Genomic DNA, 7737 nt, shown 5'->3' on the forward strand with positions numbered 1-7737 from the left:
CAATCTTCTTTGTTGTATTAAGGGTTTTCACTTTGTGGTAGACCCATTTGTGAAGTCATTTCTTTGTGGTCTCAATCGTGATACTGCTTCATGTGAGGTAGGGAGAAATAGGGTTTGAGGGGGGTTTAAAGATGTTTGTATAGGTGGGGACTTATAGCGCTCAGATATCATGCCGCAGTTTAACATGGGCACTTCACTCAGACACAGTACTCCAGTCCTTGTTGTATCCCTCAATGCCGAGCACCAGGGTATAATATTTTAACATCTGTTGGTATGAGGCGGACGGGGAGTCGAACGGCCGTCTTTCCGCTCCCCGGCAGACTCCCTGTCCATCAGACGACGGAGGCGGTTCCCATAAACCAACACAGAAGTCATAGCCACAGGAAAGGCCGAATATAGTTGTTAATAAGAGAAATGAAACAGGCAACGTATAGGTCATTGCCATCAACCGAGGCATAACGCCCAGCCATCAGTTCAATCGACTCTGGGGAGGCCGGGGCCCATTCGGATCAGGGTGCTCACGGGGTACCCATCTTGAGAGTTTCATTTAAATTTAATCAACTTTAGGAATATCTGCTGAAACAAAATGTGTTTCAAATAATATCCCTTTGTTTAAATAATCAAAAGCAAGTTTCATCAAAATCTAAACCACTTCATCAAACCCTGACGCACCATCCACAAACCTTGGCGCACCATCCACACACTCTCACACACCATCCTCACACTCTGACACACCATCCACACACTCTGACACACCATCCACACACCCTGACACACCATCCACACACCCTGACACACCATCCACACACTCTGACACACCATCCACACACTCTGACACACAATCCACACACTCTGACACACCATCCACACACTCTGACACACCATCCACACACTCTGACACACCATTCACACACCCTGACACACCATCCTCACACCCTGACACACCATCCACACTACCTCACACACCATCCACACACCCTGACACACTATCCTCACACTCTGACACACCTTCCACACACTCTGACACACCATCCACACACTCTGACACACAATCCACACACTCTGACACACCATCTTCACACTCTGACACACCATCTTCACACTCTGACACACCATCCACACACTCTGACACACCATCCACACACTCTGACACACCATCTTCACACTCTGACACACCATCCACACACTCTGACACACCATCCCCAAAACCTGACACACTATCCTCACACTCTGACACACCATCCTCACACCCTGACGCACCATCCTCACACCCTGATAAACCATCCACACAAACTGACCCCTTCAAACACACTCTGACACACCATCCTCACACCCTGAAACACCATCCTCACACTCTGACACACCATCCTCACACTCTGACACACCATCCACACACTCTGACACACCATCCAGACATGTTGACACACCATCCAGACACCCTGACACACCATCGCCACACTCTGACGCACCATCCACACACCCTGACGCACCATCCACACACTCTGACACACCATCCTCACACTCTGACACACCATCCACACACTCTGACACACCATCTTCACACTCTGACACACCATCCACACACTCTGACACACCATCCCCAAAACCTGACACACCATCCTCACACTCTGACACACCATCCTCACACCCTGACACACCACCCGCACACTCTGACGCACCATACACACACCCTGACACACCATCCACACACCTTGGCGCACCATCCTCACACCCTGATAAACCATCCACACAAACTGACCCCTTCAAACACACTCTGACACACCATCCTCACACCCTGAAACACCATCCTCACACTCTGACACACCATCCTCACACTCTGACACACCATCCACACACTCTGACACACCATCCAGACATGTTGACACACCATCCAGACACCCTGACACACCATCCCCACACTCTGACGCACCCTCCACACACCCTGACACACCATCCACACACCCTGACGCACCATCCACACACCCTGACACACCATCCACACACCCTGACACACCATCCACACACCCTGACGCACCATCCACACACCCTGACACACTATCCTCACACTCTGACACACCATCCACACACCCTGACGCATCATCCACACACCCTGACGCACCATCCACACACCCTGACGCACCATCCTCACACTCTGACGCACCATCTTCACACTCTGACGCACCATCCTCACACTCTGACACACCATCAACACACCCTGACACACTATCCTCACACTCTGACGCACTATCAACTCACCCTGACACAATATCCTTACACTTTGACGCACCATCCACACACCCTGACGCACCATCCACACACTCTGACACACCATCCTTACACTCTAACGCACCATCCACACACTCTGACGCACCATCCACACACTCAGACGCACCATCCTCACACTCTGACGCACCATCAACTCACCCTGACACACCATCCTTACACTTTGACGCACCATCCCCACACCCTGACGCACCATCCACACACGCTGACACACCATCCTTACACTCTAACGCATCATCCACACACTCTGTCGCACCATCCACACACTCTGACGCACCATCCTCACACTCTGACGCACCATCAACTCACCCTGACGCACCATCCTCACACTCTGACGCACCATCAACTCACCCTGACACACCATCCTTACACTTTGACGCACCATCCCCACACACTGACGCACCATCCACACACCCGGACACACCATCCACACACGCTGACACACCATCCTTACACTCTAACGCACCATCCACACACCCTGACACACCATCCACACACTCTGACACACCATCCACACACGCTGACACACCATCCTTACACTCTAACGCACCATCCACACACCCTGACGCACCATCCACACACCCTGACACACCATCCACTTACGCTGACACACCATCCTTACACTCTAACGCACCATCCACACACCCTGACACACCATCCACACACTCTGAAACACCATCCACACACGCTGACGCACCATCCTTACACTTTGACGCACCATCAACACACTCTGACGCACCATCAACACACTCTAACGCACGATCAACTCACCCTGACACACCATCCTTACACTTTGACGCACCATCCCCACACCCTGACGCACCATCCATACACCCTGACGCACCATCCACACACCCTGACACACCATCCACATACGCTGACACACCATCCTTACACTCTAACGCACCATCCACACACCCTGACACACCATCCAGACACTCTGACACACCATCCACACACGTTGACACACCATCCTTACACTCTAACGCACCATCCACACACACTCTGACACACCATCCACACACGCTGACGAACCATCCACACACGCTGACACACCATCCTTACACTCTAACGCACCATCCACACACCCTGACACACCATCCACACACTCTGACACACCATCCACACACTCTGACACACCATCCACACACGCTGACACACCATCCACACACGCTGACACACCATCCTTACACTCTGACACACCATCCACACACTCTGACACACCATCCACACACGCTGACACACCATCCTTACACTCTAACGCACCATCCACACACTCTGACACACCATCCACACACTCTGACGCACCATCCACACACTCTGACGCACCATCCTCATACTCTGACGCACCATCTACACACTCTGACGCACCATCCACACACTCTGACACACAATCCACACACTCTGACACACCATCCTTACACTCTAACGCACCATCCTCACACTCTGACGCACCATCTACACACTCTGACGCACCATCCTCACACTCTGACGCACCATCTAAACACTCTGACGCACCATCTACACACTCTGACGCACCATCCTCACACTCTGACGCACCATCTACACACTCTGACGCACCATCCTCACACTCTGACGCACCATCCACACACTCTGACGCACCATCCACACTCTGACACACCATCCTCACACTCTGACACACCATCCGCACACTCTGACGCACCGTCCTCACACTCTCACACACCATCCAGACACCCTGACACACCATCCACACACCTTGGCGCACCATCCACACACCCTGACACACCATCCAGACACTCTGACACACCATCCTCACACTCTGACACACCATCCAGACACCCTGACACACCATCCACACACCTTGGCGCACCATCCACACACCTTGGCGCACCATCCACACAATCTGACCCCTTCAAACACACCCAGTCACACAACTATTATTGATTATACAGTGTTATATATACTTCAGCAAACGACTGTAAAAGCTGATTGACTCTAAATAGGTATAGCTGCACTAGCATTAGGTGTTTACTTTGAAATTTAACTGTTTAATATTTATGAAAAGAAAACACACAATCACATGTCTACGCCTCTTCATACTCCAATTAAAAACACGTCGTGCATTTTGAACGAAAAGAAAGCATTCTTTCGTTTGAGTGAAGCTGTTGAATATAGTTGATATAAAGCTTACCTTGTAAGACTGCATGCTTGAATTGCTCAAAGTGATGATGTAAACACTTTTCCTGTGTCACTTAACAAACATACAGACCAACGTTGTAGGTTTTGTAAAGGAAGAGTCCTAATAAGACTGAATAAGCGATTTCTTTAATATAAGATTGTATGCGGCCTTGAATATTGAAATGCAGTTGAAGATGTGCCCGTGACATGCCTGGATGACTTGATAGGCGGATTTGTTGGATTTGATTTATACTATTGAAGTTGTATTACTCATTTTTACCGAAGTAAACATCCTATACAAATTCAGGTTAATGATCATGATCCTGATGAAACCCAGGATATAATCGTGTGATATAAACCCGTTGACTGAAATGAAACCCAGTATATAACAGTGTGATATATACCCGTTGACTGTAATGAACCCCAGAATATAACAGTGTGATATAAGCCCATTGACTGTGATGAACCCCAGTATATAATAGTGTGATATAAGCCCGTTGACTGTGATGAACCCCAGTATATAATAGTGTGATATAAGCATGTTGACTGTGATGAACACCAGTATATAAACGTGTGATATAAGCCCGTTGACTGTGATGAAACCAAGTAGAAAATAGTGTGATATAAGCCCGTTGACTGTGATGAAACCCAGTATATAATAGTGTGATATAAGCCCGTTGACGTTGATGAAACTAAGTACATAATCGTGTGATAAAAGTCCGTTGACTGTGATGAACCCCAGTTTGTAATCTTGTGATATAAGCCCGTTGTCTGTGACGAAACTTAGCATATAATAGTGTGATATAAAACAGTTGACTGTGATGAAACCCCAGTATGTACAAGTGTGATATAAACCCGTTGACTGTGACGAAACCGGGTTTATAAAAGTGTGATATAAACCCATTGACTTGATGAACCCTTATACATAACAGTGTGATATAAACCCGTTGACTGTGATGAACCCCAATATATAACAGTGTGATATAAGCCCGTTAACCGTGATGAAACCCAGTTTATAATAGTGTGATATAAGCCCGTTAACTGTGATGAAACCCAGTTTATAATAGTGTGATATAAGCCCGTTGACTATGATGAACCCCAGTATATTATAGTGTGATATAAGCCCGTTGACAGTGATGAAACCCAGTTTATAATACTGTGATATTAGCCCGTTGACTGTGATGAAACCAAGTTTATAATAGTGTGATATAAGCCCGTTGACTGTGATGAAACCCAGTATGTAATAGTGTGATATAAGCCCGTTGACTGTGATGAAACCCAGTATGTAATAGTGTGATATAAGCCCGTTGACTGTGATGAAACCTAGTTTATAAAAGTGTGATATAAGCCCGTTGACTGTGATGAAACCAAGTATATAATAGTGTGATGTAAGCCCGTTGACTGTGATGAAACCCAGTATATAACAATGTGATATAAGCCCTTTGACTGTGATGAACCCGAGTATATTATAGTGTGATATAAGCCCGTTGACTGTGATGAAACCCAGTTTATGATAGTGTGATATTAACCCGTGGACTGTGATTGTTATTGATTATCACAAGACATGTCATTAAAGCTATACGGCTCTGTTATAAGGGTAATTAATGTATATTGTTTTGTTCATTTCAATTCTCCGAGTTGACTCATAGGTGCTGGCGAAGCGTATTCCCATAATGCCACTAGAGAATATAAACCTGTATCATATCATTGAGAGCAACTTAAGTCAGTGCTTAGTGTCATTGGTAGCGTGCACATAATTCAAAAGAAGCAAACAGAATAAACTCATCCCTTTTCCAGCCGGCTGTAATCCAAAGTCTGGCTGTCCCACATTTGTGGTTGCTCCCAGTGACAAGGCCTCAAATAAATAACCATTATGCGTAAGCATCTTTAGATTAATTGTTTGATCAAAGAACTTGTTTTAGTGACATATAAAATAACGCAACAGATAAGGCCAATATGGCTAGTTCGTTAACAAAGGTAGAAATCTGTCTAAACCACGCATCAATACTATCAAGCTTTGGCTTGATTCCAAAACCTGAAGACACGCCAATTTCTTTTTTGTACTGGATTCTAAAGCGCCCAATAAAATAGATATATTACCGGGTCCAGCAAATATACCTACGAATCCCTGTCACGAAGATTAACCATAATCTTAAAACAAGAAAGTATTCGAAACAAGTGGAATTGATACCATGGGAATTGCAATCTCAGAAAAGTACCAAGTTAAATTATGTGAAAACATTTGAATTTTCCAACTTTGTACACCACTATCCCACATTACAAACTTTAGGAAGATCGTCATTCCTTGATCCACGGGGCATTTGTCATTGAATGTGGTGACCATGGATATAGGTGTCCCTGCTGTCCGAAGGATACAGATATACTGTGATACGTTCGACTCTACGCATCGGTTTGGGGTGTGGGGTGGTGGTGTGCATATTGGGACGTGGGGTGTGTGTGTGTGTGTGTGTGTGTGTGTGGGAGGGGTGTGGGTGTGTGTGTGTGTGGGGGGGGGGGGGGGGAAGGGGGGGGGGGGGGGGGAGTGACCCTGGATATGAGCCAGTGTGAAACCTTGCCATGTGGGCTGCCATTACCACTGTGTTAGAACTGAAATAGGGCTGTTCATTGTCATGTCATAACACAGGTGTGCCACAAATGTGGTCTTGTGTATCGTGATCCAGTGACACATGCAGTTGTTGAGTGTGAATGTACGTGTGACATTCGGGATCAGCTCTGGATGGAGTTGATCAATATCGGTGATGTCGACTTTAGCTGCTACCTGCATGGTATGGACTCAGCAAAGCTCACTGAATGCATGTTGTCTTGCAAAACAGATTACAGACTATGTGACAAAGATGCTAATGTCTTTGCAAGAGTGTGTGTAAAATATATCAAGCCAATGTTTAAAATGGTGTTCAACTATCTCTGGCTCAATATATCAGCACATCCATTCTGCATTTTTAATGCAAAATAATATGTTGTTCTGTTAAATGTTCATCTATTATTTTCTGCTTTTTTGTACTCTTCCTTATGTAGGAATAAAAGTTTATATATATATATTCATCGGTTTAAAAGCCAAATATAACAAACTCAACACACTATTAGACACACACTCACACAAACAGACAAACATACATACCCACCCTCCCAGCCCCAATCATTTGTGCCACAGTTGACAGTAATACCCCACGACAAACAAGAACATGTTTTCAATAACCTTCTGAATCTGTTATTAAGCAACAAACAATGACCACACCTGGCAAAAGATTAATCAACAGTTTTTGCGTTTAATTA

Source organism: Haliotis rufescens, unplaced genomic scaffold (assembly GCF_023055435.1).
Source record: "Haliotis rufescens isolate VD_foot unplaced genomic scaffold, xgHalRufe1.0.p SCAF_2, whole genome shotgun sequence".
NCBI lineage: Eukaryota > Metazoa > Mollusca > Gastropoda > Lepetellida > Haliotidae > Haliotis > Haliotis rufescens.